Raw genomic sequence first — 9,165 nt, 5'->3', positions numbered from 1 at the left:
GCCTATAAATGTTTAGGTTTTTTTTTAAACACAGTGGAAGCCTATTCGAAATATTTTGAAACCAATCTTGGATGCGTCATAGAATTAGAATTAGAATTAGATCATTTACAATTCAAATATAACCAAAATAATTTCATTTATTTCATAAATAAAATTTCAGTGTTTATAATAAAAAAACAAAATAATAGAAGAGTCAAGTCCAATCCATCCCAACGTTTGAAGTTCTTGTGTACTATGACATTCACCCACCTACACATATAGACATGAAAAATATAAAGTACAGAGCGTGAGATACATCATGTCTTCACACAATTTTGCAGGCCCTTACTAGGTCTTTAAAACACAAACAATACAATTATTATGATATAACTTACGTAACCTTTACATCATCCTATGATGATGTAAGTAAACAAATCACACATACCCTTATGCGTGAATGACCATATAATTTATGCATACTTTTTTGTATATATAATTAAACCATTTATACATGCCTTTATGCATATATCAACTATACAAGGCATGCATACCTTTATACATACATAGGCAAATAATCTATGCATCCTTTATGTGTAAATAAACATACACTTTACGTAAACATTCATGCATTCATAAACAAACCATTTACATTTGCCTCTAAGGGTATATCAGTAATATAATGCATGCATGCCTATATACGTACATAAGCAAACAATTTACACATACCTTTATGCATATATAAATATATAATTTATACATACTTTTAAGCATACATGTAGTCTAAACATATAATCATATGTACTTATACTTGCATATATAATTACATGCACAGGTCATTCGAATGTACATTTACGGTCACATGCAAATCATGCATACAATTATATTGTCATTTCACTTAACTCTATAACTAGACTCATAAGTAACTTATGCATACAGTTAGGCATATAATTCATTCAAATATACAATCAGGCTCGCAAGAAATTTATGCATCCAATTATACACATATGTCATGACTTACCTCATGCATGAATATTTTTTCTATCATTTATATCAACCATATAATGCAAGCACACCTTTATAGGTACATAAGCAAACTATTTACACATACCTTTATGCATACATCCAAATCAAACATATTATCATATGTACTTATAACTTACACATATAATTTTGCATACATGTGATCTATACATACAATCAAACACACATGTAACTTGATCATACAATTATGTATACATGCCATTCAAGCATACAATCATTCTCACAAGTAATTCACGCATGTCGTTATGCATACATGTCATTCAAGCATACAATCATACTCACATGTAATTCATTCATACAGTTATGCATATATCCCGTGACTTATTTTATGCATGAATATTTTTCTTTATTTTTCTAATTAATTGCTTTTGCATTATGTGATATGCTTGCTACTACCTCACATTAATTTCATCCTCTTAGCTTAGGGCACTACTCCTTGCACACTTTGGTACTCAGGCCTCCCAGGGGGTGTTCATTAGATCATTTGTATTTTTTACATTTTAATCCCTAGAGAATAAAAGACTAGCACCATAATCTGGGACATATTGTCACATCGTCCCTTGAAGTAGAATATCGTAGGTGCACTACTATTAGCATACAACTGTAGCTCTACTTCAGCCACATGTATTGGAGTAAAAATTTCTTAGACTACCATGGCTGGGGAAATGTTCATATTTAACGTGACAAGACTGTCTCAGTCCAAGTTTGACAGGATTGCCTTTCGTGCATGTTTGCTAATTCTCACAAGGTTGATGCAGTATAGATTCATATTTGACCTACTTGCTCGATCTCAATAGTATGAGTCAATATCACCCTATCTTTCAGAGTGCGATTGCGGTATCACAATACTCAAATCTGACAATATTTAGTGAAAACTTTTCTTATCTTTCAAGAACTTTTTCTCAATGCATGTCATTTCACAAATTAAATACACATGCTAGGCATTATTACATCAACAATTGCACTCAAGTCAATACTCATAAATTTTATGTTATTCAATCATGCATCTCATTCATATTACATTTGCCTTAATTGCAAATTAAAGCATAAAAATTGATTACAACAAACAAATACTTGGGTAAATACCCATCAATTTATGTCATTCATCTATGCATTATATCATACTTGCCACACTTACAAGATTTAAAACATGAATAGCAAAATTTCTCATACAAAGCAATCATATAGGTCAATACCCATCAAATTCATGTTATTCGATTATGCACCTCATGCATCACTAACACTTGCAAGTTTTGATGACATGAATAATAGAGTTTTAACATATCAAGCAATTAAATGCGTTAATATCCATTAATTCATGTTATTCGATCACACACCTCGTGTATGAATCATACTTACCATACAAGTTTTAAAATAGGAATAATATAATTTAACATGTGAAGCATTCATATTGGGCAATACCCAACAATTCATGTTTTTTAAACATGCATCACAAATCATTTGCCATATTTGCAAATATCAAGTACGAATTGAGAAATCTCATATTCGAAACAAACATCTGGGTCAATATCCATCACTTTTACTTCAAAAGTATACATGCATTCACATCAAGTATTCATATAGATATCATCCGCCCATTTCTGTGCGACCTGTCATAAATCGATACCTTCTAATGTATTCAATATTTCCTATGTAGTTAAATTCTTATATAAGAATCCATTCAGTCTGTCCCTTTTTAGACAAGCTCCTGAACAATCCAGGATCATAGGTTTGCTCAATAGCGCAACCCTAACCATTAATGCATATGCCTAACTAGAATACATGCATCACATAGTCTACATCCATCATTAATGCATACAACATATTTGCATGCCAGTGTTATATGGTTTCATTTTTTCATGCCACACAAGTATACATGACATATCACAATCATTCATTCGTATGCTACAATCAGATGCACACATAAACATATATCCATTTGTATGTCGTCCTGACAAACACACACACAACAACAAACATATATTTGTTTAGGGGTCTAACCTGCAAAACACACAATTTTATATGCCGATTTTATATTTTAATTTTTTTAAGGGTTCAACCTGTGAAACACGCACCTCTAATTGTCATTTCTCCAATTTTAATTACCCAGTTTGCCAACCCCAACTCTGGCTAGTTCAATAAAAGATTCAAATATTCTTACGAACCCAAAAAGGACCTTTTCAGGTTCTAAAAATATCATCAAAAATTTGGGCAGGGCTTACCCTATTTCCACAGCCCCGCCTAACTCTGTGCCAGCAGCCGTGGTAATGGACCTAGCTTGCTTCATTGACCTAACACCCTGGGACAGATTTGGCTTCTGTGTTGCGAACTCGGCGATTTTCGAGTGGGTTTCACTTTGGCTTTTGGTGGGTGCGGGTGTAGAGAGAGAGAGAGAGAGCGTAGCTTGTAGCTCCCGAACACTTCTAAAAAACAATGTTACAGGTATTCTTCTGCTTCATCTAAACCCGTGGATGTGCTTATCATTTCACTAAAAGTAGTGGTTTAGACCTCCAGTTTTTTCGTAGGAGATGTTAGTGCACGTCACCATGTGTTGGGACGTTGCAAGTTCAAAACCCAATTGTATGTGGTGCAACTGGTGGGTCTGCCTAACCCCAGCTTGCCCTTAAAAAAAAAAAGTAGTGGTTTAGAAAAAGTCATTTTCATGAAAATCAAATGCTCTGAGAACAAAGAATATAATCTCAACATGGTTTCTACTAAGAAATAGTCTCCAAGTTCAAACCAAGCCAACACCTATGCATATGCCTTTTTAGCCCTTAATTAGGATGCATATATATAATGAATGTTTTGAGAATTAATCTGGTAGTGCAAAATGTGGCCTTCAGATTTTTTCTTTGCATTAGAGAACATGTATTAAATTACGAGATTTTTGATGTACAGGTTTGTAATTAGAGAAAAAATCTGGAAATCGATGATCTAAGATGCATCAAATTCTTACAGTAAAACCAATCAAATTGTACATTAGAAAAACTAGATCAAAAGAACAGCTCTTAGTAGACAAATCACGGTAATTAAACACGTTTATAAGGTTGGTTGACTGGATAATACCCGCAACTATGACTTTCTATAGATAGTATCGTACTATTGGTAGCAAATCAAGCTCAAACAGGCGTAGAGTACTCCTGTGTCCGTATTTTGTAAGGCATCAATTTAGTTCAATGGATCCGAGCACGAGCAGACAGTACTTTGGTCTGCTGCATTTATTTTGACGTTGACGATGTTCCATTCAAAATTAATTAGTTTACCCAGTTTTGCTTCTTCATGAGTTACCGATTCTCAGTCACAGCAGCATGAGCTAAGCTACCATGCATGAACATTGACACTTCATTCTACTAACCAAAGAAGGAAGGACAACTGCAGTCTTTATGTATGAAATTCTTCACGGCGTACCATTCTTGTTCGAGAGCTTGGACAGAAAATTATACCAGGTACCTTGGATGCCATCCATTGTCAAGATGAACGGCACCCTAGAGTTGTCAAAAAGTATGGATCCCACCTAGATGGGTCCCACAAAGGTTTTGGACGCCAAAAGGTGAACGGCATCAGTAATAAAAAACATAGGACAACTGAGATTCGTCCAAAACAAGAAGCTATTGACTCTTCTTGGGTGCCGTTCATTCTTGTATCGCATCATACAATACATATATAGTGTACTGTACGATACATGTCTGACACACTTTAAAAAGGTCAAAACTAGATTTTACAATCGATTTATGTTCAAGTGAGAGAGTTTTTGTGGATTTCTCAGGTAAGAGTGTATTTTCATCCTTTTTTTACTCAAAAGTAAGCTAAGGTAACTAATTTGTATTCTGTGTTTCCTATTGATTTTTGTTGTGAAAAGATGGTATCAAATGACGTGTGAGTGAAAACCGATTGAAAATCGAGTGCAACTATTGCGATCATATTGTTTTGGGTAGTATTTCTCAGTTGAAAAATCATTTAGCTGAGATACATCACAATATTGCCCTTTGCATGCCAAGAGATTTGTCGGATGCGGTAAAATGACAATGACAACAATTACTCACCGGTATAAGAGAAAGACAAGAAAAAGAAATGAGTGAAACAAAAATGAGATATACATCGCCCTGGAAGGATGTGTATGACAAAGATGAGTTTTCTACATTCTATACAACTCCTAACATAACATTAGGAGAAGAATAAGAAGATAATGATGATTGAAATTATATTTTTCAAAAAACTTGATTATTTAATATAAACTTTTTATTTTGTTTATGTAATATAAAATTTTGAGACTTATGACATGTTTTAAATTGCAAGATATTTAATATTTTGCATTGTTCTTGTTATATGTGCATGCAATATTATCTATATTTGTCGATGTTTGTTGATATCTTAGGTAGCTCATAAAGACATAAATGCTTTATATGTGTTTTTATGATTGTATTTTGTGTCATTTGCCATGGTTGCATGTGTTATGATTTAAATTTTTTTCTTGATTTATTTTAATTTTTTAAAACATTTATTAAAAAATTATAATTTTTACAATATACTACCATACGTCCAGACCGATATGGATAATGATACTCTAGCACGAACCTGTACATCTGTCTGTGTGTCTCTCTTTCTCTTGACGTTCATGAATCTATAATGAGAATGTAATGGACTCAAGCAAGTTATACATGTTCAAAGCTCTGGCCTGTTTCCATTGGATAGCTACGGGATGACAGGCCCGGGAAGAACCTGTCTCATAATGGTGATAAGATCAGGCCATAATATTGTATATCACTCATCGGTTATATTCAATGATTCAATCCCACCTCACAACTCACTTGAAAACTGTGCATCTCACTCGTCTCAATCAAGTGAGATGAGCAGTAGGGATTGATTATAACAGATGATTTTTCTTTTCTTTTTATAAAGAAGAATACCGCAATTGAATTGGTTATACATATAATATGATCAGATCTGATTTCTTCGTCTTGCGGTAAATGATAGGTTGGGCCTATGGCAGGTGGGTAGCCTTGGCCCTACAGCCAATCATGGGTAATGGCTTGACCTAAGAGAAGCAGCAGAATCAAGCAAGTGAATCCACTTAGTCCAAGCTGGTTGACGCCTGATCCAGTAACCGATCAGGCCTAGTTCTTGGTGCTGTCACGTGTCCTGAGGCCTACCCTGCCCCAAGGGGTTAGTCAGTTGACCACCATCCTGGGAGAGAATGGGGCTCCAGGATGAGGTGATCACAAGGGTGGGCCCCAGGATGCATGACAGCAATCGGTAGGACCAGTGAGTACTGGATCTGCTCTCCAGCTGATTGGGGTCCCCAACAACACATAAAGCAAGTTTCCCAATCACTCACTCACTCTCTGATGCGCTTGGAAAGCCAAACAACTTCTAATATCAAGATAAATATGTTGAGGTTTCTGTAGCCTAGGCTACAGACATTGAGCTTTCAACGTGCATGCAGGCGGGCAACTCGAAATGTCCCAATATAAGATTGACAGAGGAATGTTGAGGCATTTGATAATGGAAAGCAGCAAAAAGATGTAGTTTTGGAGCATGAATGGCGCACTATATCGATTTTGCTGGCGATGACATGCCACTGCCAAACGCTTCGGCTTCGTCGGAGAGAGGGCCATGCCGAAGGCATGACAACTACGGTGACACGAAATGCATGGAGAAGCTCCTCCTCCACTGTGCCTCAGCATTAGAGAATGGCGACTTCACCTTATCCCAGCAGATCATGTGGGTCTTGAACAATTATGCCAATGCTGAGGGTGACACCAACCAGAGGCTCACCCATGCCTTCTTCAAGGCCCTTGTCACTAGGACAACCAACTGTGGTGCGTTGCAAACCCTAGTATCTTATGAATCCTCCAAGCTGAACATCATGGACCTAGCTTGCTTCATTGACCTAACACCCTGGTACAGATTTGGCTTCTGTGTCGCGAACTCGGCGATTTTTGAGGCGGTCAAGAACTACACATCGATTCATATCATAGACTTTGGAGTGACCCATTGCATGCAGTACCCAACCCTAATAGACATCTTGTCCAAAAGGCCTAAAGGCCCTCCATTGCTCAAGCTCACAGTTTCTAGCTCAAGCCCTGTCATACCTTCACTATTGAACACTTCATACGATGAGCTCGGTCTCCGGTTGGTCAACTTTGCCAGGACGCGACACGTGCCCTTCGAGTTCAGGGTGATATCGGGAATCCAGAACCTGCTCATGCACCTACAAGCATCAAGACTAGTTGGACCGGTGAAGTCAGAAGAAGCATTGATCATAAACTGTCATATGATGCTGCACTGCGTACCAGATGAGACAGTTTCCAAAACCGGTTCTTGCTTCCGAGATGAGTTTCTTCGCGTGGTGAGAGAGCTTGAACCCACCATCTTCGTCCTGGTGGATGAAGATGCGGACCTCACTTCCACTGATCTGGTTGAGAGGATGAAGTCCGCGATGGAGTACTTCTGGATCCCACTCGACGCGGTTGAGACGGTTCTACCTAAAGCGAGTTGGCAGAGGCAGCGATGCGAATCGGATATCCGATCGAAGATAGAAAATGTTGTGGCTTGTGAAGGGCTTCACAGGGTGGAGCGGCTCGAACCCAGGGCTAGGTGGTCGCAGAGGATGAGGAAGGCATGTTTTTGCAGCGTCCCCATGAGCGACGACACGTTCTCACGTGCCAAGCGTGTGCTGGCTGAACATGCAGCTGGGTGGGGAATAAAGAGGGAGGACGAGGGCCTCATCCTCACGTGGAAGGGTCACAATGTTGTATTTGCGACAGTCTGGGTGCCTTCTTGCTGCTAATAATTAATGCAAATTGGTTCTTGTTGATGGCATTTGACATTTTAGCTTGTACGGACAAATTGGCATTTTATTAAGGTAAATTGTGGTCCTTTGTTTAAATTTTATTAAGGCTCAACCCCACTACGCCAACCAAGAGGAGATACATGGAGCGCTCATGTGCCCTTGTTCTGTATTTAGTAGCATCATCCTAAATTTACCCACGAGTGGGTAAATTTAGAAGAAAACATAATCTTGTCCCAAAAGAAAGCCGTAAATCTTGTGGGACCCTCCCTTGCTTGTTTTGGAACATGTGACTCCGTGTCATATGTTTTTTTCTGGGTTTTCAATAACTGTTTTTTATATCTGTTCAAAAAATTTTTTTATGGGACCCCATTACTTTGGGGATGCATTTAAATTTTGGTCCCCGTGGCTTTAGAGAGAGAGAGAGAGAGAGAGTTGGATTGGCAGCCGACTTCTCTAGATTTTTAAGCTTGGATTGTGAAATTCACCAAACTGCGGTAAAGAATGGGACCAATGTAGCTTGCATGATGTGAGAAGAAAAGGACACAAAAGTTGTGATCGTGTAAGATTGTCATGGAAAGATGCTGCCAATGAAGATGGTGACTTTACGTACGGTGTGGTGATGATGTATTTACGTGACACGTTTCTATTTAGAAGTTGGTGATCAGAGGTTAATTATAAAATGCTCGTCATGATCATTTGTTTTTGTGGTACTAGCTAGTAATTAACATTGTTATTGTCGTTATTAACAAACATTTCTTCCAAAAAAAACAGTGTTGATTAATCTAAAGGCGTGGTCCTGGAGTCCTTGCCAATAAAAGCAGCCTTGGTTCATTATATTTAGTACCACTCATAAGTCCTGGAGTCCTTGCCAAGCACCAGAACAGCTTTCAGGTTGACAAAGCTAATTCCCTTTTTTGCAAAACCAAAGGAATGTAGTAAATTGGTTTGTCAGCACATGAATGATCCTTTTTTCGTTGAGGACACCCGAACAATTTCGGAGGTCACATGCGTGGAATTGCACCCACGTAATCAATGGTGGTGTTTAATTCCGGTGACAGTCCGTGGTGGTGAAAAGGATGGGGTGATCTCATGAATAAGAACTTTTGTTGTTTTCTTCCTTCGCCGCGTGAGAATTGCAGAAAGTTAAATTGGTTAATGTTACCCGAATTAGAAAAAAAGAATGCATACTATGGGAAGTAAGAAAAAATTGAGATACATTGTGGAATCCAGCCCAACTCCCACCTTTAGTTTAGGCGCATAGCTAACTGCATCACCTGGCAACTGCATGCAGCAAATTAATCCTGGCAGACATTAACGTGAGCAGTATCATGGCTGTCTGAAGAAAACCAGAA

General features: G+C 37.8%; 1 pseudogene; it reads left to right on the top strand.

Moving 5' to 3' along the window:
- Window positions 1-6,559: 6,559 nt before the first annotated feature.
- Window positions 6,560-7,810, top strand: LOC149835633 (scarecrow-like protein 32 pseudogene; annotated as a pseudogene).
- The last annotated feature ends 1,355 nt before the right edge of the window (window positions 7,811-9,165 follow it).

The sequence above is a fragment of the Nuphar pumila genome, chromosome 6 (assembly GCF_984573655.1).
Source record: "Nuphar pumila chromosome 6, dmNupPumi1.hap1.1, whole genome shotgun sequence".
NCBI lineage: Eukaryota > Viridiplantae > Streptophyta > Magnoliopsida > Nymphaeales > Nymphaeaceae > Nuphar > Nuphar pumila.
Note: the sequence above shows the minus strand (reverse complement) of the source record. Positions and strands in the feature narration are given on the sequence as shown.